This window comes from Abramis brama, assembly GCF_963993115.1.
Source record: "Abramis brama genome assembly, chromosome: 19".
Taxonomy (NCBI): domain Eukaryota; kingdom Metazoa; phylum Chordata; class Actinopteri; order Cypriniformes; family Leuciscidae; genus Abramis; species Abramis brama.
Window position 1 is genome coordinate 25,999,563 of NC_139981.1, and position 23,882 is coordinate 26,023,444.

Here is a 23,882-nt window from a genome sequence, read left to right on the forward strand (position 1 = left end):
TAATAACTTCACTGCCACACGTGAATGACGCGTGACGTCTGACCCGACACTTCACTGCCACGCGTGATTTACATGACGTCTGCGTCTTAAAATGAATGGAATAAATAGCAGAAAGAAAAAAGAAAAAAAAGACGCTGAGTGAGACGTTCATTGAGACGTTTGCATGTTGCAAAGTTGCATTTAAGAGCCGATCGGAAGGTTCCGGTTCCGGTTCCGGTTTGCATGGAGAAAGCTGCTCATGTCTAAAGCTCCGCGAATCCTCCAATAATTTAACGAACAATATCGGTAATTAGACATTTAACCCTTAAAACTTGTTCAATATTGAGTCAGCAATCAACTAGAACCCACAGCAATGCCAAAACCTCCGGAAAAAAACGACAAACAAAATGAAGAGGCCGATGACCAGGGCAAGGCCGCGGGAAATACTATGGAGCCGAGGCGAATCGGCGCTACTGCAAATGCAACCCCTCCCAGTAATCAAGACATTATGGATGCGATAACAGCTTTAAATGTTTCCTTTAGCCAAAGATTCGACACGTTCACGCAAACAGTTAATGAGCTACGAGTTACACTGACAGATATCGCAGAAAGAGTCACGACAATTGAAGAGGCTACTACGAATCAGGAAACTTGTCTCACTAGCATGGAAAAGCAGTGTGTGGAGCTTGTGGAAGAATGTAAGAAACTCAGGGATAAATGTAATGATCTTGAATTGAGACAAATTCAAACAAAGCATGTAAATGAGTATACAGGTTAAGGTAACACCCTAGACTGAGGGTCTAGCCAATCCTAATTCAACCAGCATAAGGCTCCAAGGGCCATTTGGGTCCGAAAGCCATTTGCAGAACAAAAGGTGAGATTCTCAGTGAATCATTCGTGTGCTAATCCCATCAGTTCTGAGTGATACTGGGACTCAAAGAGCCATTAAAGACAATGAGGAGAAAACAGGAAAGGCAACTTTGCTGAGCAGAATCATTATCTTACCCTTAAACACTAAATACAATATTCTTTACCGTGATGTTATGTAAGGAAGCATATTTGAAATAGATTCTTAAATTTGAATCCTTCAGTCCCCTCTTTGAGAGTTCTTAAAAACTCTCACAAAAATACAAATTTAGACATATAAAGTTCATTCTTGTAACTGGTGTAAGTTACAGGCACATATAACTTGCTCTGTGTTGTTCATCTGTAATTGCATGCTGACACAGAAACAAACATGCAATTTAGGGTCCATGAATTTTCTGCGTTGTGTATTTTTCATTTTCTTTGGTGATAGTTCGTTCAGCAGTGGGTCTGGTTGTCTTCTTGAGGTTGGGGCTTCATACGCAGATGAGACGGTCGTTGCATATGGATCTCGGAAAAGCCATCAAGTTTTATCTGCACACTGTAAGACAGAAAACAGAAAAACAGAGAGCAGTATTTCTTCAAAACACTACGGTTGTAGCAGTTTAAACACTATGGTTCTATCGTTTTCAGAGTCTACTGTTGTCGTTTCATTCTTTCCCTATTTCTTAATTTATTTGACACCTATGGACCAGTGAGGTAAGGATGGACTAAATCGGGAAAGGCCTATGAGGTAGTGTCTTCACCCTGGGTTCACCCCCGAAGCCTGTTGCGTTCAGTTCTTCCCAGGACACCTCACTTGTCCGTGTCCTATTCTGTCCCTGTGTTGTGTACACACTGTACAGTGTGTGAGAAAATTGGCACATTTCCATTCTCCAGTGAAACATCAGTCCTAATAAACATCATTAACAGAGGATGGTGTCTGATTGTAATGTTCTGCAGTATAACATTTAAGGCTGTAAGTATACTGAATGTCCCCCAAACAAAGGCTGTGACAGTCAATAAGTCTTTCATCTTTGTTGTAAGTTACTGGGGAGATTAAGCAATCACAGCCCAAATGGTTAACACCTCAAAAAGCTTACCCACGAGTCCAATGACGAGGGGAGGGGTTGCTTCAAAGTAGCAAACAAATGTAGTAAAATCTGCATAACATTGTTAACTTGTCTTAAGTTATTTTTGTTTTTTCTACATTCTTTTCCAAAATGTCTGTGCTTGCCACAGTAAGAACAACTGGCTTCTCTAGGACTTTTGCGTTTCTTTGGCTTCTCTGAGTTGACCTTAACAGAAACTGCTGCAATTCTTACTCTCTCTTTGACATCAGAATCTCTTTCCCAAATAGCTAAACTGTCCAAGTTGTCTTCCAGGGTTCTCGTACACCATGTGATGTTTAAGTAAGGCAATGCCTTTCTGTGTTCTGGCAAAAGACAATGAAACCATGTGCGAACCAAAGGGCCTTTATCACCTAACACCTTCTCTGGCGTGTCTGCAATTCCACTGTACACTGCAGCTGACTGACAGAATCGTTCTGTGTACTCACAAACAGTTTCACCCTTCTTTTGTACACAATTAGTAATTTTCGACCAATCGATTTTGGGTCCTAAGATATTCTTTAGGATTTTCAAAACACCTTCTCTCAAATCGCCTTTACTGACATGTTGCAGTTCGGAAGTAACAGCAGACTCAAAACTGTTGAATTCAGATTCAGTTAGAATTTGTGATATCAGCTGTGTAACTTCTGCCAACGACATGTCATAAAGACGCATTTTACTGATCAATGCTTTCCTAAATTCAGAAAAATTTGTGCGTGCTGAGGGTAAACTCTGGGATAGTCTCTCGATATCTTTGGGTCCTAGAGATGTTTTGACTGCTTGTGGCTGCAATATGGGGGTTGCAAATGAAACTGTATCAACACCTTTTCCCTGAGGCTTTTGTCTAGCTACGCACACTTCAACTGCATTTACATCTGCATTGACATTGTCCTCTATACTATCAAAAGACTGTAAATCAGGATAGCTTTCATCTGACTGTTGGTCTTCTAAATCACATTTGGTTGAGGCTTTGTTATGGCCCACCTTTGTCTTGAGACAGGACATGTGAGTCTGCAATTGTTTGTTCTGATCGTTTAACGTAGCAATACAACGAGCTTGTTCTTGTGCAATGGATAAGCTAAATTCTCTGTGACAACAGATAATGGCTTTCACATCGTTCTTGCGAATACTTTCTCCTAGTACCTTCTTACAATCTTCAATTGACCACACTTTGTCGGCATCAATGCCAAATTTCTTTGTTAAATTCAATCTGACTTTCTCAGTCACGATGGAGTCCATGTGCTCTGATAACAAAGACTTGAATTCACTATCTGTCCAAAAAGGTGTAATCTGTCTAGTACTTTTCCTAAACATTTTGTGAATTTCTGTTACCACAAACAAACACTAAAAACTTCTCTCTACTGTCTTGCAAACAGAGGGTACAATCTTATTAGCACATGAGGCTAAATCTTCTCTAGCTTACAAAGGTCTTCTTCTAGCAAGAGCATACACACAATATTAACATGTAACTGTTAATCTTCCCTGCCAACAACAGAGGATCAATTTCATCTCTAAAAGAAAACTTTTTAGAGGCTTATCTTTAGTTAACCAAACTCTACAGCTGTTTGTTAACTACTTCTCTGAACGGCGCAGAGGAAAACATTTGTACTGGTCTGCATTGGTTCTTTGAATGGAGTGAAACTCACTGAGTCTTTGGTTGTACAGAAAACATTCGTCTGGAACTCAGTCAGCTTTGTTGAGATCTTTGAGCTTGAAGTTTTCAATCTGGAGGAAGCTGGAAAGATTCAGTCTGGCAATCTTTGTCAGATCTTTTGTTGAGCTTGAAGTTTTAAGATTCAGTTCTTTGAGTTTCCTTTTTCTCCATCCGGCTCACGGCACCATCTGTTGTAAAGTTTTTCTTTCTTCAAAGCAAGAACCAGGAGACGTTGGGATCGCGTTCAACAGAAGTTATTCTTTATTGAGAGCTCTGCTGTACGCGGCTGTAGAAACTTCCAACATGATCTAATCTAACATAACTTTACATGGTATCTTATAGGCATTTTAGGAGGAGGGACTTTTAGGGGTGGAGACAAATTCAAACAAAGCATGTAAATGAGTATACAGGTTAAGGTAACACCCTAGACTGAGGGTCTAGCCAATCCTAATTCAATCAGCATAAGGCTCCAAGGGCCATTTGGGTCCGAAAGCCATTTGCAGAACAAAAGGTGAGATTCTCAGTGAATCATTAGTGTGCTTATCCCATCAGTTCTGAGTGATACTGGGACTCAAAGAGCCATTAAAGACAATGAGGAGAAAACAGGAAAGGCAACTTTGCTGAGCAGAATCATTATCTTACCCTTAAACACTAAATACAATATTCTTTACCGTGATGTTATGTAAGGAAGCATATTTGAAATAGATTCTTAAATTTGAATCCTTCAGACTCAATGAAAGCAGTTGTTAGGGGCGATATAATCTCTTTTCAAATAAGGAAAAATAAAGAGGATAAAAAGAGATTAAATGAAATAGACAACCTAGTTACTGAATTAGAGGAATCTTACAAACTTAATTATTGTTCAACTACTTTAAAAAGAATTGTAGCATTAAGGAGTGAATATAACTCTATTCTTGCTAAAAAAATCTCTAAACAACTAAATCAGATTAAACAACGCCATTTTGAACTAGGTGAAAAACCTCATAAACAGCTAGCTCGACAGCTTAAGCAGTCCCAAGCATCAAGAACCATTCATAAGATTCGGAGAGAGAGCGGAGAAATATTAACTGATCCCAAGCGGATAAATGAACACTTTGCAGAATTTTATAAAGAAGTATATACATCCAAAGGAAATATAGATATTAATGATATTAACCATTTCTTACCTAAGATTAATCTTCCCCGATTAAGTGAAGAAGCTGTTAAAAGGTTAGATGAGGAAATTACTTTAAACGAAATCAGCGAAGTGGTTAATAATCTCTCTAATAATAAATGTGCAGGCCCAGATGGGTTTAGTGCAGAATATTATAAAAAGTTTTGGGGGATTCTTGCCCCGGTATTTCTCCGTATGATTAACCACTCGTTCTCCCAGTTGAAACTCCCCCCCCCACATTGTACAAGGCTAACATAGTTTTAATACCTAAACCCGGACGGGATAAAATGAAGATGTCCTCATATCGCCCAGTTTCTCTTATTCCAATAGAGGCAAAAATTATTAGTAAGATATTAGCTAATAGATTGAAACGATATATATGTTCAATCATAAACCAAGATCAGACTGGATTTATGCCAAATCGGCACATACAGTCAAATCTGAGACGCCTTTATAATATAATATATACGAAGCATGTGACAAAAGCATGTTTGATCTCTTTAGACGCACAAAGAGCATTTGACCAAATTGAATGGTCTTATATGTTAACTACTCTAAAAAGATTTGGATTTGGGGCTAAATTTATTCAATGGATCGGAATTCTATATGCTAAACCAGAAGCTTCGGTACTTACAAATTTGACACTGTCAGCCTCGTTTTCACTATACAGAGGAACACGTCAAGGCTGTCCCCTTTCCCCGTATTTATTTGCAATAGCGATGGAACCCTTGGCAGAAAGTGTTAGACGGAATGTTGAAATCACCCCCATTTTAATAAATGATAGACCCCAATATATATCTTTATATGCAGATGATGTGCTTTTGTATATATCAAAGCCTGAAGTGTCCATTCCTCCTCTCTTGAATCTTTTAAATTCATTTAACAAATTATCAGGTTTCACAATAAATTGGGATAAAAGTGAATTAATGCCTTTAACTTCAGATATCGACAACTTTTTCTTAAACTCTATCCCATTTAAATTTGCTCACAATTCATTTAAACATTTGGGAATCACGATTACAAAGAGGGCAGATGCATTGCTCAAGGTGAATTGGCATATAAAAATGAATCAGCTAAAAGAAAATATAAAATTTTGGAAGACCTTACCTATGTCCATGGCAGGAAAGATCAACGCAGTCAAAATGGTGACTCTCCCTCGATTTTTATATTTATTTACTTCCATTCCAATTCTGATACCCGTCAAACTATTTTCAAAATTAGAGTCTATTATTATTTCATTTATATGGAATTATAAAGCTGTCAGAATATCCAAAAAACATCTGTGTAAACCAAAAGCAAAAGGAGGATTTAGTCTTCCCGACTTTAGATGTTACTATTGGGCCGCTAATTTACAGTTCCTTTCCTGGTGGAGACAAACTCCAGAAAATAATATATAATATAATTGATAATTTAATAATAAATAATTCCCTTAAAATATGGAAACGGATTAAATCATTTTTGGATCTTCCACATATATATTTGGACAGCCCAATTTGTAAAAACCATGCCTTCACTCCAGGCTTACATGATAAAGTGTTCTCCCAATGGAAGCAAAAAGGTTTAATTGCCATAAGGGACTTGTATATTGATAATAAATTTGCTTCATTTTCTCAACTTAAATTAAAACATGATCTGTTATCTACAGATTTTTTCCGGTATTTACAAATCAGGGATTTTACAAGGAAACATTTTATAGGTTTTGAAAACATATCAATACACCAAATTCTTGAAAATGTAAGTAATCGTAGTCCAGTGGAACAAGGTGCTGTTTCTTTTTTTTATGCTCTATTACTAGATAGGGTGAACACAAACACTGATTATATTAAGCATGAATGGGAGAAGGAACTTGCTATAGAATTGTCTAGTGATTCATGGGAGGGTTTTCTTAATAAAACTCATGAATGTTCTATTAATGCTAGACATGCTGTGATCCAATTTAAAGTTGTCCACAGGCTTCATTATTCGAGGACCAAATTGCATAAGATTTATCCAAACGTATCCTCTACATGTACCAAATGTAAAATCGCAGAAAGTACGTTGTCTCATGCTTTCTGGTCATGTCAGAAAATCTGGCCTTTTTGGCAGCATATATTTGAATTTCTCTCAGAAGCATATACAATTGATTTGGTACCTGAGCCAAAAGTGTGCATTTTTGGAGATACTTCAAGTATAGGAAATAAATATGTATCTCAGGCTGTTTCATTATGCATGATCTTAGCAAAAAAAGCAATTTTACAGAAGTGGAAATCTGAGTCGGTACCCATATTTGAGACTTGGCTTAGAGACTTGAGTAATGTGTTACCCCTCGAAGAGCTGAGATATAAATTAGTAAATAGACCCAAGACATTTGTAAAAATATGGAACCCAATAAAATCTTTACTTAATCTTAATTCTTAGCTTCATATGGGCTTTGTGGTCAAGGAACGTGTGCGCTCTACGTGCTTTGACTAGTCTTAGATAATACGTTATGTTAGCAAGGAACTATAGTGCTTCCGACAATCAGTTGAATAAAATTGGTTACCGTCCTTTATTTTATGTTTATTTATTTATTTATTTTTGTTCTGGTTAGTGTTAAAGTTACTGGGAACAAGAATCATCTTTAGAGTTTAAAGTTAGGTGTCATTTGCAATTTCTCCCATTCGCATATATATATATATATTCTTTCGCCCACTAAACTAAGTCTTTTTTCATTGCTGGTATGAATATCGAGGTATGTGAGGTTACTGAATGTATGTAATGTATGTGGATGCCATTCAGGTATATTTAAGTATTAATGTGTTGGAGTAGGTAATGTATGCGGGGTGTGTAAATATAGGTTACGCTCACTGCTGTATAGTTATGTAAGTATATATATTTAATTTAATATATGTGTGTATATAAGCACAATATGTATAAGCATGTATATATTAGTACTTTGTATTAACAAAGTAATTTTATTCATTCATTTTTGTTTATTTCACTTTTCCTCACGCTTATATGTTCATATATTTACTATAATTGAGCAGTCTGTCACATTGTAGGACTTGTACTTATAGAATTTATCTACGTTTGAGGGCTGGGGGGAGGCTTTGTTTTTGACACTTATTGTAGAACATATGCGATTGTTTTAATGTTTCCCTGTTTATGAAAAGCTAAATAAATAATAAATAATAAATTTAAAAAAGAGCCGATCGGAACGCCATACGAATGAGGCGAATTGACTTTGTCGGCCCGGCCCGACACATTAACTGTAATTATGAGCCCGAGCCCCATTTAAACCCGACCATTTTTAATACGTGGGCCGTTATAACCAGGGGTGGCGACCAGGGAAGTTGAGATGAAGCTGTAATATATTGAAGACAAGAAACCGCATGTGGTTGAACTGAACTCTCTTTACTTGTGTGTGTCTATCCAACACAGATGGTGACGCAATGGCGCCTCACAGTGTTCACACAATTACACTACAACATGTACACATAATACATGACATCTCCCTTTTTTTTTTCTTTTTTTTTTTTTTTTTTTGCATTAACATAACTTGCACACAACAATAAACTTAAGTTACTCTTAAGACTTGGCACTATACTGAATTACTCCCGGTACCTACTAGGCACTCTGATAGGCCTACCAAATCTTGACAGTCTCTCATTACCCACTGCACGAAATTGACGATTTCCCACAGGTGAACTCTTGGCATTCTCAGAAGACGAACAACTTGCACTGGCGTTATTGTCCACATTGTTTTCCTGCTCTGAATTCTGCTCAAAATCTGGTGAAGGAACAGGTAAGTCTTCCACAGCTTCAGTTTGAGGTGAAGGACACAACGTCTCCTTTGTTTTCAGCAAACCTCTTCTATTCCTTCTGAAGATGCGACTGTCTGGTGTTTGAACAATGTAAGATCTTGGTTGTTGAAGTTTGTCGAGAACCACTGCAGGTTGCCATTTGCTATCCTGTCTAATTCTCACTCTTTCATTTTCCTTCAATTCCGGTAGCTTTCTTGTCCCACGATCAAAGTATTGCTTTTGTTTGACTTGCCTGTGACTCAGTCTGTTACGCACCTGTCTGAAAACCTTGGGCATCAGCAGTTTCTTTGACACTGGAATCTTTGACTTCACTTCTTTCTTTGACCCAACTGTGCAGGGGAAAGGCCTATTCCATTCAACGGTGTGTTTCTATACTCCAGGAGAGCAATGTATGGATTTCTGTTACTGTCTTGTGCTTTTTTCAGCAGATTTTTTATTGTTTGCACTGCCCTCTCTGCCTGACCGTTTGACTGTGGAAATCCAGGACTTGAGGTAGTATGAATGAACTCCCAGCTGGCTGCAAATGCTCGCATTTCAGCACTTACAAACTGTCTACCATTATCTGAAAAGAGTTCATCTGGCACTCCATGTCTGGCGAACATTGATTTGAGAACCACAATGACTTGCTTGCTTGTCATATCATTTAACTTAGCGATTTCGGGGTACTTGGAAAAGGGTACTCTTGGAAAAGGGTACTCGGGGTACTCTTTCAATGTCTTTTTTCAAGGCTACTGGAACTTTCCTGGGTGCATGAATCACTGGCATGACCTCAGGCTTTGTCTGAATGTGGTGGACCCCTGGAACACAACCCAGTCCTGTAAACAAATCTTCAAATTCACTCAGAATATCTTTTGATGTGTCTCTTGTTATTTCATACATCCTTTTTATCACTCCCAAAGTGTTGCATGATTCTCTTCCCAGAATTGCACAGGCATTTTGCTCTATGACTTGAAATTCAAGAGTGTACAGCTTGTCTTTGTACTGGCATTCAAGGCGTTGCTGACCCAAGGGCGACATCTTGTGGCCTGAATATGCCACTAGGCTACATCCTGATTTTCTTATGTCACTTCTGTCAACCTTTAATGCAGTGGTTCTCAATTCCAGTCCTCGTGACCCACTGCTCTGCACATTTTGTATGTCTCTCTTATCTGACACACTCAGTTCAGTTCATGGAGTCTCTCCTAATGAGCTGATGATCTGGTTCAGGTGTGTTAAATAAGGGAGACATACAAAATGTGTCTGGCGAACATTGATTTGAGAACCACAATGACTTGCTTGCTTGTCATATCATTTAACTTAGCGATTTCGGGGTACTTGGAAAAGTAGTCCACAACGAGGAGGTAATCAGCATCTCTGAAGTGAAACAAATCCATTCCAAGCTTTGACCATGCTCTTTCTGGGACAGGATGTGACACAAGTGGCTCTCTGGAATTGCTGTTTCTGTGCTTATTGCAGATGTCACATTTACTGACAACATCTTCAATTTGCTTTGCCATCCCTGGCCAGAACAAAACATCTCTGGCTCTTTCCTTGCACTTTACGATACCCATGTGTGCTTCATGGATTCTTTCAAGCATTTCATCTCGCATTTTGTTTGGGACTACTAGTTTACCATTTTTGAACAATAGTCCACTAACTCAGTTCCTCTCTAAAGGTCCAGTACTGCTGGATAGGTTTTGGTACTTGTCCTCTTGAGTTTGGCCACCCTGACTGAACCGCTTCTCTGACTAATCTCAATTCTTCATCCTCTACAGTTGCTGACTGAAACTGTTCTTTTTTTTCCTTTGAAACAGGTAACTGGTGAAGTATAAAACTCACTTCTATCTCGTCCGCTTCTCTGCTGTCCTGGGTGCAATGCTCTTGAAGGTAAGCTCTGCTCAATGCATCTGCAATGTGCAACTCCTTTCCTGGAACATATCTCACCATTAGACTATACTTTTGCAGTCTCATCATCATTTTTTGCAGTCTGGACGGAGCTTTATGGAGTGGCTTTTTGAAAATGATCTCCAATGGCTTGTGGTCGGACTCAACCTGAATGCAGCGTCCATACAGATATTGGTGGAATTTTTCACAGCCATGCACAATTGCTAACAGCTCTTTTTCAATTTGTGCATAGTTTTTTTCACAATCTGTTAGTGCTCTCGAACCGTACGTTACTGGCTGTCCCTCCTGAAGAATCACAGCTCCTAGACCTTCTGAGCTGGCATCCACAGACAAGGTAACTGGCTGGCTCACATCATAAAATTTTAACACTGGTGCTGTACTCACTAGCACTTTCAGACGATTGAAACTGTCTTGTTGTATACTCTCCCAATGCCAGAGTGTTTCTCCTTCCAGCAGCTTTCTGAGAGGTGCAGTCACTTCTGAAAGATTTGGGATGAACTTTGCTAAGTACTGCAACATGCCTAAGAACCTCTGCAGGGCTGACTTGTCCTGTGGCTCCGGCATCTCAAGAATAGCTCTTACTTTTTCATTGTCAGGTTTCAGTCCGTCTTTGCTCAGCACGTGACCTATGTAGCTGATTTCACTTAGGCCAATCTTGCATTTGTTTCTGTTCAGTTTCAGGTTTATGCTTCTCAGTTTTTCTAACAACTTCCACAGTCTGCTGTCGTGTGAGTTTTTGTCTTCTCCCCACACCAAAATGTCATCCATTACATTAACTACTCCTTCCATTCCTTCCAGATGCTGAGACAAACACCTTTGGAACACCTCTGGAGCTGATGAAATCCCAAAAGGAAGCCTTGTAAAACTGTACCTCCCCAAGGGTGTGTTAAATGTACAGAGTTTAGAACTGTCCTCATCCAGCCGGATCTGCCAAAATCCCTGATTTGCATCCACCACAGAGAATATCTTGGCTCTGGGCATTTCTGCAACAACTTCCTCAAGCGTTTTAAGAGGATAATGTTCCCTTCGTATTGCTCTGTTTAGATCTTGAGGGTCTATACAGATCCTAATCTTGTTGGGTTTTACTATTGTCACCATACTATTTACCCATTCTGTGGGCTCAGTCTGTTTTTTGATGACACCCATCTCTTCCATACGTTTCAGTTCTCTTTCAATGTCTTTTTTCAAGGCTACTGGAACTTTCCTGGGTGCATGAATCACTGGCATGACCTCAGGCTTTGTCTGAATGTGGTGGACCCCTGGAACACAACCCAGTCCTGTAAACAAATCTTCAAATTCACTCAGAATATCTTTTGATGTGTCTCTTGTTATTTCATACATCCTTTTTATCACTCCCAAAGTGTTGCATGATTCTCTTCCCAGAATTGCACAGGCATTTTGTTCTATGACTTGAAATTCAAGAGTGTACAGCTTGTCTTTGTACTGGCATTCAAGGCGTTGCTGACCCAAGGGCGACATCTTGTGGCCTGAATATGCCACTAGGCTACATCCTGATTTTCTTATGTCACTTCTGTCAACCTTTAATGCAGTGGTTCTCAATTCCAGTCCTCGTGACCCACTGCTCTGCACATTTTGTATGTCTCTCTTATCTGACACACTCAGTTCAGTTCATGGAGTCTCTCCTAATGAGCTGATGATCTGGTTCAGGTGTGTTAAATAAGGGAGACATACAAAATGTGCAGAGCAGTGGGTCACGAGGACTGGAATTGAGAACCACAGCTTTAATGCATCCAGGTCTCGCACTGATATGACATTACAGTCTGCACCTGTATCTAACTTTACAATCAGCTTCTGGTTGTTTACCTTGAGGGTTTCAGTCCACTGTTGTACTCCATTTTGCAGTTCTTTCTTTTTCACTTCATCACTGATTTGATACAGTTCAGTCTCCATCTCAATGGTTCCAAGAAACATTTCATCGTCTTGATCGATTCCATGAATTCTTCGTTGTTTCTCTGTTTGTGCGCGAGTCATGCACTTCTTTGCATAATGATTGTTTTTGTGGCAGGCTTTGCATATCTGTCCGTATGCAGGGCATTTTTTTGGTTCGTGTTTGTATCCACATCTTGTGCATTCTCCTAGTGACTTCTTTGGCTGAATAAATTCTTTTTCTTTTTTCACATTCTTCTGTTTGTGAATTTTGTGCACTGGGATTTCAATTTCTTCTTGCAGTGATTTTAATTGGTTTTGACTCACTTCACTGGCACAGCAAATATCCACTGACCTACGTAGGGTTAAATCGGGTTCCCGTAACAACCTGCCTCTGATCTGGTCATTTGTAATACCACAAACAATTCGGTCCCTTATCAGTGACTCGGTAAGTTCTCCAAACTCACAATCCTTCGCTTTATTCTTTAAGTCTGTCACATAAGCATCAATCGACTCTGTTTGGCCTTGTGCTCTAATAAAGAACAAATGTCTCAGGTATGTCAGGTTTTTTCGTGCTTCGCAGTATTTGGCAAACAGCTCTTTTAATGTCTCGAAGTCATCAACATCATCATCAAATGTAAACGCGTTGAATACCTTGATTGCATCGTCTCCTGCGACGTGCAGAATAGTGGCACACTTTATTTTTTCCGACTTCTCTGAGATTCCACTCGCGATAAGATACAGTTCAAATTGCTGGATCCAACCTCTCCAGTTTTCGGCTAGGTTTCCTTCCAAGCACAGAGCTCCCGGGGGCTTCAGCTGATCCATAATTTATAACTTTAACCACTTCTGACACCATGTAATATATTGAAGACAAGAAACCGCATGTGGTTGAACTGAACTCTCTTTACTTGTGTGTGTCTATCCAACACAGATGGTGACGCAATGGCGCCTCACAGTGTTCACACAATTACACTACAACATGTACACATAATACATGACAGAAGCAAAGATGAAGTTGACGATCGCCATCTCCGTAGTGAATGCGCATATATGGAGAAATGCATGGATTACATCAGAGAGTTGCCTATTTCTTTTCATTTTGAATTGTTTCGTTTAAAGACATTTCAAGCTTTCTTTAGATATATTTCTTAATATTCTCTGGGAGGCATACACTTAGTTTCGGTTAATTTATGATGAGATGCTCCAGTTAACGTGCAGTGCAAAGTGACCGCGGCTATATGTCTGCTATATTTGCTTCTTCTTTATTAAATACAGGCAATTCGTTGATGAAAAATTGATTAAAATTAAGATACAATTTATACAAAACGAAATTCACTTTAAAAAAAGGCTTTCTACAAAACAAAACTTAATGAAGTGGTCAAAATCATGTCTGACCCACTCCAAGTCTGCCGATATACTGCACATCCTATCTTACTCATGCGGTTCACTTTTCATAAATCAACATAGATGGAAAAAAATAACATTATAATATTTTAACAAATATGAAAGTAAATGAGCTTATTTAATGGCTACAACACATATAGTAGGCCTACAGAATCTCTACAAATTTCTGCACATTCATTTACTACTTCTGAATTTTGCACACATAAGTTGAAAGGCATTTGTTTGTGCATATAAAACATATCTGCAACATTTATCAAGTTCAGGGATAATTGTGTGTGCATTTATTAATTATTATCTTAATGAATAATGCAACAAGGACAAATCATGTAAACTGCCTTGTTTGTTTAATCAGAATAAAATGGATCGCAAATGGATCCGAATGAAGAAACATTAAAAAAAACAATTTTAAAACGTGAACAATGATGAACACAGAAAATGAACAAGAATGAACTTTGGATGGCCTAGGAGTAGGCGGCCTAGTAGGCTACAACTCTAATTTAATTCAACAAGGTTTTAGAATATAGAATATTTTTTAAACAAAATAAATATTTTTAAAGTTTATTATCCCGGGCCCCGGTGTGATGCGAGTGGAGGGGAACATTAAATTGTCTAGCTATGACTTCTTGTTTCACAGGAGTTTAAATATGACGAATACACAAAGGCCAAATTTCTTTAATCATCCATCACAATGAGTAAAACCAAAGAATATAGTTCTGATGTGCATCAAAAGATTGTTGAGCATCACAAAATAGAAAGTGGCTGTAAAAAAATAGCAAAAGAATTGAAAATCCCCATTTTGACCAACAAGGGAAAAATTAAGAAGTTCCAATCAACTAAAGATGTTACGAATCTGCCAGGAAGAGGACGTGTGTCTATATTGTCTTAATGCACGGTGAGGAGGAAAGTTTGAGTGGCCAAAGACTCTCCAAGGATCACAGATGGAGAATTGCAGAGATTACTTGAGTCTTGGGGGTCAGAAAGCCTAAAAAAAATTATCAAACAACCCTTACACAACCACATGCTGTTTGGGAGGGTTTCAAGAAAAATCCTCCTCGCTCCTCCAAAAATAAACTCCAGCATATTCAGTTGTCAGACATGACTGGAACTTCAAAACTGACTGGATTCTATGGTCAGATGAAACAAAAAAAGGGCTTTTTGGCAGCAAACCCACCAGATGTGTTTGGTGCAAACAGGGATAAAAAGTACCCCATGCCTACGGTTAAATATACTGCTGGATCTTATATGTTGTGGGCCTATTTTTTGCTGGAGGTCCTGGACATCTTGTTCAGATATACATGGTATTATGGATTCTAGCAAATACCAACAGATAAAAAATCAAAACCTGTCTGCCTCTGCTAGAAATCTTATAATGGGCCGTGGTTGGATCTTCCATCAGGACAACGGTCCAAAACAAACATCAAAATCAACACAAAAATGGGTAACTGAGCACAAAATGAAGCTTCTGCCATGACCGTCCCAGTCCCCTAAACTGAACCCTATAGAAAATGAGTGGGGTGAACTGAACAGAAGAAGCACCAACATGAACTTCTGAATCTGAAGAATCTGGAGAGATTCTGTATGGAGGAATGGTCTCTGATTTCTTGTCAGTTATTCTCCAAACTCATCAGGCATTATAGAAGAAAACTCAGATCTGTTATCTTGGCAAAAGGAGGTTGCATATTTTCTATATCTGCATGCTTTGGATTCTGTGTTCTCCATTTTTTGATGTAGTGTCTAATGAATGATCTGTAGTGTTTATAATATTGATCTGAAAGCATTGTCTGATTTTGAGCACAGATAAGATGTTTTTTAGGCAATTGTTTGAGTTTGCCAGAAGAGTCAGAGGTTCTCTGAATGTGGCTTGAAATTTTGGTTTTGTGTTTAAGGTTTTGAGAAATTGAGTGATGGTTTCAAGAAATGTGTTTTAGCAATTCAGAAAAACTGTAAACGTAACTTTAATCATACAATATGCATTTCATACAAAATGAGAGGAGCGGCAGCGGACGACTGCGGCATAAGCATAATAAAAACAGCAATGTAAAATATCCCAGGCTTTAGGCCCCCGCCGGGCTTCATACCACAGTAACGTTAGTAAAATTTTAATGCATTAGCTCACCCATGAACATGATTTCTGCCTGAGTTCAGTCAGATTTCATTTCATTCAGTAACATTAGGCAGTTTTGATTTATATGCTGTTTAATGTTTGTGATCGCATTATTGTACATGCATATGATATCGCTTGTTTCTGCTTCTTCTTCGCTTGTGTTTTGATCAGGAGATTCAGTGCTTTTTCATTAGATGTTTCGGCCTAATACTGTATAATGGGGAAAACACAGAAAGCCCGAAAATTCCGTCAATGGTGGGAAGCGTTCGTTGTCTCACAATGGCGTGGAAAGAGGTAAAGGCACAGTATGTCAGTTTCGCCACTAGAGGTTATACTTTTTCCAAACAATAACAAAGGCATTGTTTGATGACCCTGTGAATGAGCGTGGATTCATGGGAAGTGTCGTCTTCACCTCCACAGCCAATGGAAAGCAATCCGACGGGACTCAGGCAGAAATCCTGTTCATGGGTGAGCTAATGTATTAAAAATGTACTAAGTTACTGTGGTATGAAGCCTGGCAGGGCCGAGATCCTGGGATATTTTATGTTGCTCTTTTTATTATGTAGGCTATACGCAGTCGGCCACACTAGTTTCGTTTTGTAGTTTTTGCGTATTGTACGATTGTAAAATGTAATTGATGATCTTACTAATAAAATTAAGTGAATGTAACTTATTTTGATTAAGTCTGTTGACCTTACTAAGTTTAACAAAGTAATGACAACTTTTTAGCACAGAAAGCTATTAAAATCTAATAGATTTCAATTAACCTCTACTTGAAATAAGTATTTAGAAATTTTTCGAGTGGTCATGGGCAGTTCTACCAGTAGGCAGAGTCGATTTGCAACATCAAGGAAAAGTGAGTCAGCGCTTGTTTGTCTTATTTTTTTTATTGATGTTTTGCTTAATATACATAATCAATCATGTAATAATCAGATTAAATAAGGTAGCGTTACACAGCAAAATTGGATGTGATTTTATTTTAATCAAATTGTTGGTTTGTGCTAATCGTAATTAGCTGTCTATCATTTTGCAAGTCAATAATTGTTGAGTGCATGTTTTCAATCAAGGAACATTTTAATGTTTTTTTGTTTTTTTTGTTTTTTTTGTGTGTATAAAAAACTTTTACTGATTACTCTAATTTACTGATTTATATTTGTTTAGCTTTGCCGTACAGACACTGCTATGATTTATATGTTTTAATTTTTAGGTTACTTTTAAAATTAAATGTTTGAACACTACACAATGATTTGTAAATAAAAATACAAAGCTGTATAGTACTGTTTGTTTTTTTCTGCAGATGTTCTTAAAATGCAAACCATTCTGAAAATCTCTGATGCAGCATGCACAGGAAATAATTCAGCAAATTAATAAAAAATTTCTTCTGTCAAAGCCCCTTTTGTGAAATGTCATACAGCAGATTCTAGATCAACATGGAGTCAGTAATAGTGATTCTTTTTCGTGAAAGCTGTCACAGAGAATAATTTGATATTGAATTTAATTCTCTGTTTTAACTTTTTTTTCCAGAGCACTGACATCACTGCTAAGCGCACAGCAGTTCTTCGTGGACATCCTTCTCTTCTTTGGAGAAGAAACAAACCTCTGACTATTTAAAAACAATGTTGGCAAGTACCTTTCTCTGTATATTTAATTTTAAACTATGATCCTCCACACATAAATCACATAGGCATTAAATTATGCTTTATTCAACTTTCCCAGAAACTCAAGCCCTTGTACATTTTGCTGTGTGCATGTTCTGCTGTCATTGTAATTGTTTTGTCTAATTTCAACACAACACTTTAACAACCATTGTTTATCTCTGTTAGTTGTACTTAGAACAGAAGGTGATGGTCCTGATTCTTTAAGTTAAATGTACATTTGTGAGATTTCCAATTTGTAATGTAACCAGAATTGTAACATTGCTGTTCCTTTTTCTATTAGGACTGTGACACAGATTTCCATCAGGATTCTGACTATGATGAAGACAGCCAGGATTCTCCACAAGCACTGCATTTCAAGGCTTCGCATACAGCAATTATCCTAGAAGGAGCCATTGTGGTGGATGATCTTGAAACCCTTCTAGATGCCAATACGTTTTGGGCTGATATATGGGCTGAATTTGGAGTACCCTCTACAGCTCAAGAACACATTTGATTTTATTCAAAGAGTGTTTCTTTCTCTTGGACAAAAATCCCTAAAAACAAATTTACAATCACTTAAAAAAAACATGCTGCTTATGTAAGTGAAGGCTGTTTCAGATTGTTTTTAAAGAGATAGTAAATTCTGTCACAATTTACTCTCCCTCATGTCATTCCAAACCTGTAAGACTTTGGATTGTCTTTTAAACACAAATAAATATTTTTTAATGAACCCTAAGAGGTTTCTGTCCTTCGACTGAAATTCCAGGTAACCAAACTTAAAAGATCCAAAAAGGTAATTAAGTCTTTATGATTTGTTTTAAGCAACCATAATGATCTTTTAAGTTTTGGTTACCTGGACTTTTAAATACACAGGGTTCATTACTATCCCTTTAAGTTTGTGGTTGCACAAAAGTTTTAAATTATTTTAATTGAAGTTCTAAATTATCACCTGTTTTTACAATTTAAGGTTTTTGTTTTATTTTAAGTGTCCAAATTGTCAATTCTTGCATTAAGCTAATGTTGATTCTTTTAAGTGTTTTTTTTTTTTGTTGTATGTTTGTTTTTTGGGGGGCGGGGTTGCACTGCACTTTTGAGTTGCTTTAGGATTAACAAGAATAACAATGTGCTTTTTGTGATTGAAAAATTGTTAATGTTACATTAAAAAACAATGTTTAGAATTTAAGAGTGTCTGAAAGACATTGTTTAGTAAACTGTAGTGCATAAAGACAATTGCTGAGTAATAAATAATGTTTAACCTGAATTCAATTGTTGCTTTTTGTCTTAACTTGATTTTTTAGTTCAGCTTACTTGACATTTTTAAGGTAATCGGTTTCCTGATATTTTCCTAGTAATGTGAACTCTAATGAGAAGTTAACACAACTAATGATTTTGAGTCAACAGTATTTGAGTATACTTGATTAACAAGTTGTTTATACAAATGTTACGATGTGCCACCTAAAAATAAGGTAAGCTAGACAGAGATTAGAATATTAATAAAAGCTGGATGACTCTGTTTGCTAAATGGCATGCAATTCATTTTAAAATATATTGTATGGTGGAGAAAACGCTGTATTACTACGCTTATAAAACGCTTTCTGATGTTATCCACTTGACAAAATAGTGTCTCTGAGACATGGTTCAAGCACGTTACTCATGTTAAATCAAGAAAACAAGAGACTCAAAAAAAGTCTAACCATGTTTGACCTATATAACAATGATAAGTTTTCTGTTGATAGAAGTATCCAAACAGTTGCTCACCTGTCTAATAAAACGCATAATATATATAAGCATCTTTGGTGTTTCTACGGAAGTAAATCTACAAAAACATAAATCAATAGGGAACATTATGTAGCACTGATACTGTATATATGGCAATCAAGGTCAAGAATCAATAGATGTTAATTCTCTAGTTGCCAGATCCAAAATCATCTTATAACATTATACCCCAAGGAACTATTCTAATATCAGTTAATTATAGGATTTGAAACACTTTCATGTATTGATTAAAACTAATAACACTTTCAATCCCATCAGACTTGTATCCTGTATGGTGAGACATATCTGAAGACCACAGGATGTTGTTGCCAATAATTGAATACCATTACAAACAAGTAAAATACAGACAACAGAGTTCCATTGTTTGTTTTTCCTTTTTACAAAATATATTTATTCTGCTAGGTACAAATTGCAAGGACTTAATTTTACAAGATTTTTTGACAAGCTGTAATAGTTCATTGTCATTAACTCAAAAGATATGAGATGCAAATAGGTCAGTACATCAGTACATTATTTCAATTTACCCTGGTTAAAACAGATCATCAAGGTAAACTACTGTCTTGAAGGAGGAACCAATCAGATGGCCATGAGAAGAAAATGATTGGCCGGATACATTAAACAATAAATGATACGCTCTTAGATGTCTGAACGCGTTGTTGTCTTTGGAGCTCTATCGATTTGATTTATAATTCTTGATTTTTCCCTTTAAACTCACTTACAACGAACATTTTCTACTTTTCCTCACTGAGAAGCACTACTGCTCAAACCTCAGTTACAACGCGGACTGTTGAGTAGACGCGTCTCTAGCCTATTAGTGATCCAACGGCGGATACTCTTATAGGTTACGTCCGTGGATCAAGGCTGAACTTACAAACAAACTGAATACCAGTAATAATAAGTAATGGTTTGTAAATGTTTGTAAAAAACAAGTAAATGTTTGTAATGGTATTACAAACTGAACTTCTCCACACTCACTTACAAACAAACATGGCGAATATATCAGATGCAAGTAGTCTACCTCTTGGTGCAGGTGAGGACACATTTGAGCTGCACGCATTGCAGTCTGAGCTGGAAGCTGTTGAGAAACAGATCCACGACCTTTTAGTGAGACAGGCCGAGCTGATAGACCGGCGGTTAGCTCTTGAAACATCACGCGCCGATGCACACAAATCAGTGATTAACGTTACTAACCCGCTGACTCCGACCTCGTCTACTCCGTGCGTTACTCAGCATCGGTCCCGAGCGCCGAGGTCGCGATCAGCCATGGTCTCGTTCACTCCGGCTCCAACACGCCACCACGAAGCCTGGATGGTTCCGCAGCGGAAGACGCGAGTCAGGTCTACACCAAGACTCTCTCCGACCCTCCCGGTTTTCGAGTTATCCACACAAAACCGCTTCTCCCCTCTTCGCGAAACCGCTACGTTAGGTAAAAGTAAGGTGCACAGTCACTGCTTTCCTGGTGCTCGTGTTTCTGAAATCGCTGCTCGCGTTCCCGAGATTCTGAACGGTGACGAGCGCGTCGGAACTGTGGTCCTGCACGCGGGAGTGAACGACATCAGGCTGCGCCAAGACGGAGGTTCTGAAGAAAGACTTCAGGAATCTGATCGATACGGTACGCAGCACATCGCCTGAAATAACGATCATTGTGTCAGGACCGCTTCCCACGTACCGACTAGGACATGAAAAGTTTAGTAGACTATTCGCGCTAAATGAATGGTTAATGTCATGGTGCAATGAGCAGAAACTGCTCTTTGTAAATAATTGGAATCTGTTTTGGGAGCGTCCTAGGCTTTTCCGTGCCGATGGCTTACACCCAAGCAGATTCGGAGTGGATCTTCTGTCGGATAACATCTCCAAAATGTTAAATACCATTAGATGACTAGTAACCAAAAGTCCAAATCATAGTCTCTCCTGCACCAATTTAAATGATATAAATACTAGTGTAGAACATTGCATAAAAACTGTGTCTATTCCTCGTTTAGTGAGATCAAATAATAATTCTACTGCAGGATCTAGGAAAAATCTAATTGTTATTAAAACAGAAAATGTTGCTATTAGTAAACAAAAACAATTTTTAAAGCTAGGTCTTCTAAACATTAGATCACTCACACCTAAGGCAGTTATTGTAAATGAAATAGTCACAGATAATAGCTTCGATGTACTTTGCCTTACTGAAACCTGGCTTAAACCAAATGATTATTTCGGTCTAAATGAGTCTACTCCATCTGGATACTCCTATAAGCATGAGCCCCGTCTGATTGGTCGTGGCGGCGGTGTTGCAACAATCTATAGAGATATTCTCAATGTTACTCAGAAAACGGGTTATAAGTTTATTTCGTTTGAAGTACTTGTACTAAATGTTACGCTCTTAGATGTTAGAAAAAAATCCATATTATCTCTAGCCTTGGCTACCGTATATAGACCGCCTGGGCCTTACGCTGATTTCCTAAAAGAGTTTGCAGATTTTCTCTCAGATCTATCTAATGTCGATAAAGCATTAATTGTTGGAGATTTTAACATACACGTAGCGTTTATAGATTTATTAAATTCCTTTGGGGTCAAGCAAAACGTCACCGGACCAACTCATCGTCTTAATCATACACTCGATTTAATTGTATCATATGGAACCGATCCAACCGATATAGATATCATTCCACAAAGTGATGATGTCACTGACCATTACTTGGTAACTTGCATATTACGTACTGCTGTAATATGTCATGCTGCGCCGCGTTATCGACCAGGCAGATCAATCCTTCCATCCACCATAGATAATTTCTCAAATTGCTGCTGCCTGAACCCAAACAAACAGATGAACTAGAAGAACTAACTAGCACTATGAGCACCATTCTCTCTAGAACATTGGATGTTGTTGCACCCATTAAATTAAAAAAGGTCAGAGAGAAAATTAAAGCACCATGGTACAATAACACTACGCATGTTCTAAAGAGAGAAACCCGTAATTTAGAGCGTAAATGGAAACAAACTAATTTAGAGGTCTTTAGAATCGCGTGGAAAGACAGTATGTCACGTTATAAAAAGGCCCTAAAAGCGGCCAGGGCTGAGCACCTCCGCAAACTAATAGAAAATAACCAAAACAATCCAAGGTTTTTATTTAACACCGTGGCTAGACTAACAAATAAAGACGTCACCCGAACAAAATATCCTGTTACAGTTTAGTAGTAATGATTTCATGAACTTCTTCACTGAAAAAATAGAAAACATCAGAACCACAATTGTAAACGTTTAATCCTCAATCGCGCCTTATAATTCAGCCTCAATTATCCCCCCGCAAGAACAATTACAGTGCTTTACAACTATAGAACAAAAAGAGTTAAATAAACTTATCACTTCATCTAAAACAACAACATGTTTATTAGATCCTATACCAACTAAACTACTGAAAGAAGTGTTACCTGTAGTGGAAGAGCCTCTCCTCACTGGCAGTTATAAAACCTCTCATCAAGAAACCACAATTAGATCATAATAATCTAGCAAATTATAGACCCATTTCAAATCTTCCATTTATGTCTAAAATACTAGAAAAAGTTGTGTCCGCTCAACTGGGCTCTTTCTTGCAAGAAAATGATATCTATGAAAAGTTTCAGTCAGGATTCAGGCCGCATCATAGCACTGAAACTGCGCTCGTTAAAATCACAAATGATTTACTTTTAGCTTCTGACCAAGGCTGTATCTCAATACTAGTTTTACTTGATCTAAGTGCTGCGTTCGATACTATAGATCACACAATACTCTTAGATCGACTACAAAATTATACTGGTGTTCAAGGACAAGCATTAAGCTGGTTTAGATCATACTTATCTGACCGCTACCATTTTGTCTATTTGAATGGAGAAAAATCGATCATAACTTCAGTAAACTATGGAGTTCCGCAGGGATCTGTGTTGGGCCCTCTATTATTCTCAATATATATGATGCCACTTGGAAATATTATAAGGAAACATGGAATTAGTTTCCATTGTTATGCTGATGACACTCAAATATATATTTCATCACGGCCGGATGAAAATGCTAAATTATCCAAATTGACAGAGTGTGTTAAAGATATAAAAGATTGGATGACGCGTAATTTACAAGACAGAGGTAATACTTATCGGTTCAAAAAACTGCCCACAGAACCTCTCACAATACAACTTTGACATCGTAGGATGTCCTGTTACTTTATCCTCTACAGTAAAAGACCTGGGTGTTATACTTGATTGTAACCTGTCTTTTGAAAATCATATTTCATATGTTACAAAAACAGCCTTTTTCCACCTTAGAAACATTGCTAAGCTACGTAATATGCTATCAGTTTCTGATGCAGAAAAGTTAGTTCATGCATTCATGACCTCGAGACTAGATTACTGTAATGCTTTATTAGCTGGTTGTCCTGCATCCTCAATAAACAAGCTACAGTTAGTCCAAAATGCAGCCGCTAGAGTTCTTACTAGATCAAGAAAATATGATCATATAACACCGATTTTATCATCACTGCATTGGTTACCTATAAAGTTCCGTATTAATTACAAGGTATTGCTACTGACTTATAAAGCCCTAAACGGCTTAGATCCAGTCTATTTAACGGATCTTCTATCGCCCTATAATCCATTGCGCTCTTTATGATCAATACATTCGAGGCTTTTGGTCATACCTAGGATATCCAG